The sequence below is a fragment of the Nothoprocta perdicaria genome, unplaced genomic scaffold (genome assembly GCF_003342845.1).
Source record: "Nothoprocta perdicaria isolate Ctin4 unplaced genomic scaffold, notPer1 scaffold_46, whole genome shotgun sequence".
Taxonomy (NCBI): domain Eukaryota; kingdom Metazoa; phylum Chordata; class Aves; order Tinamiformes; family Tinamidae; genus Nothoprocta; species Nothoprocta perdicaria.
Window position 1 is genome coordinate 2,944,767 of NW_020455710.1, and position 2,307 is coordinate 2,947,073.

Below are 2,307 nucleotides of genomic sequence, written 5' to 3' on the forward strand. Positions count from 1 at the left end.
TTGTCCTTGCTACACACTGTTTGCTATTCAAAAGCAATATCCTTAATGGAGCTACAAAGCACACCATGTCCTGAGTTTGTAATATGCAAATAACAGACCAGCTCTGGTAGCTGGTTAATAAAGTGTGCCTTCTATTACAAGGGCAGGAGACGTAATTATGAACTAACCAGCAAATCTGAATACCTAAAACCTTACATGCCTACAAACCACACTGGGATTTCAGTCTCCAAATTGGCAGATGGTTTAGTTACGGTGGTCTTGGATTTTAGGACCTGCATCATTTGAGAAAATAGAGCACAATGAACACACCTGGGTATCCACCACACGTGCTTGTACGCAAAGTTCTCATTACCTTGTACACAGCAACAGTTAATCACAGCTATGCAAGAAGCACACGAACATTTTGTAAAGATCTAGGGCCTCGACCGAGAGCACAGCAGCTACTGCCGCCTCCAGACACTCCCAGCACGGCTCTGGGAGCCTTTCTGAGCACTGCACATACCAAGAGATGGCAGCATTTCTCTTCCAAGCAGCCTGCACCTTCCTGAAGAAATGAGAGGGAATGGTTAAACATGCTAACTGCAGCTTCTCGTTTAAATATGAATATCAGCTAGCTGGCACTTAGGCATGATTACCTCTGTATGTAGGATTTGATGAGCTGTGGGCAAAGGTTTGTATTACATTCCACTGAGAACTCCTCCTATATACAGAATCTCTGCATATATCATTACCAAAACCATAGAGCTCTTAAAAAATAAAAAATCCCTCACAGGGACCTAGTAGGAAGTTCGAAACGCAGGGATGGAAGCATCTCCAGGGGCTGTGGGTGAGGGAGCGGGTGTTACCTGCCCTCGCGGGACTCCTCTCCTCAGGACATCGGACACCTTTTGCTACTCGGCCTAAAGAAGGCCGAAAGCTTTCACGTTTTTAACGATAACCAGTATATACTAACAAAGCAGCATGAATACTAAAATAAAGAACAACGTTCCTCCAAATATTGCTAAAAAACGCGGTTAAAGCTCCTCGGCCACGTCAGGATAGGCCGACTGGGAGCGCTGCGCCACACCGCGGCCGCCATGTCGCGCCCTTCTCCTCAGGTGCCGCGTGAGCAACACCCCTCCCCCACAGCCCGGCCCGCCTCCTCACGTCCAGCATCACCACGTGATCCCAGCGGTGTCCTCCTATTGGGCAGGGCGGGGCGCGAGGCGGTATAAAGTGGGGTGAGGGGGCGGTGCCACTTCCTTTTCTCAGCGCGGCACGTGGAGGTGGGTGAGGGTTGCGGATGCGTGGTGGGTAGGCTGGGCCGGTAGCGCTGATGTCTTCGACACGTGTTAGACTTCTGACACGCATGAAGCAAAACTACCTCTGAGCTCCCGGGCCGCCGCGCTCCCGGGAGGCAGCTGCAGCCAGCGGCCTCTCTAACCCTCCCGTTTCCCCCGTGTCTTGCAGGCTTGAGGCGACCGGCGGTGCTGGGACGGCGGCGGAGCGCGGTCTCTCCAATAAAGCTGTGTGCGACCCTTAAGCGTGTGCGGCTGCTTCTTGCGCGCCTCTCCGTGCCCCTCCGCACTGCCTTTGACCCGGCGGGGCGCCCGAGCCGCGGCGCCGCCGGCCAAGCTGCAGTGCCAGAGCGAAGCGCTTGTTCATAACTGGGGCCGCTCGGAGCCGCCCGGGCGGCGCTTTTAAAAACAAGTCACAGCTCGGCCCGAACCGCCCTCCCGCAATGGCGGCGGCCAAGGGCGGCTGGGGCCCTTCTCGGGCGGGAAAAGGTGTGGGGGGGTAATAGGTAAAAAGGGGCTGCGTGACCGAGTTAATCATTGCTGCTCACTTTATAGCGACGTGCAGTGTGACTTAAGGCAGCCTAGGCGCCAGCCTCTGCCTCGCTGCGGGAGGGTTCAGCTCCTAAAGAGAGATTAAAAGTTAGAAGTGAAGGTCCAGGCATTGATAATGAGCAGGCCCAGCTGGCGACCTGGTTTCCACTCAAAGAGTGTGAAGGTGGAAGGGGAGTATCTTCTGCAAAACAGAAGTGTATGTTCACTCTAATAAAGCTTTTAAAGCTGTTTCATCTATCCCACTTTCAGAACTGGGAACAGTTTTGCAACTTTATTCCAGAAATTTGGGACCCATGCGTCCCAACTCGAATAGAACACAAGATGTGATAAACATCGCTGTTTGACACTAAAGTCATTTTAGGAAGCTTTAGAAACAGCTTGCAGAAGATGGAAGCCAAGCACTCTATAGAAATAAATTTGAGTGTGAGTAGTTGTTTCACAGAGGATAAATTTAATAAAACAAAGCAAGCAGATTGTA

At 51.9% G+C, this 2,307-nt stretch overlaps 2 non-coding genes across 2 annotated transcripts; both read left to right on the forward strand.

Moving 5' to 3' along the window:
• Positions 1-1,309: 1,309 nt before the first annotated feature.
• On the forward strand, positions 1,310-1,371 carry LOC112953808. The gene has a single exon (XR_003250621.1). It is a non-coding gene; the product is annotated as a small nucleolar RNA SNORD104 (small nucleolar RNA).
• A 192-nt stretch (positions 1,372-1,563) lies between these two features.
• On the forward strand, positions 1,564-1,698 carry LOC112953809. Its single transcript, XR_003250622.1, has one exon. It is a non-coding gene; the product is annotated as a small nucleolar RNA SNORA76 (small nucleolar RNA).
• The last annotated feature ends 609 nt before the right edge of the window (positions 1,699-2,307 follow it).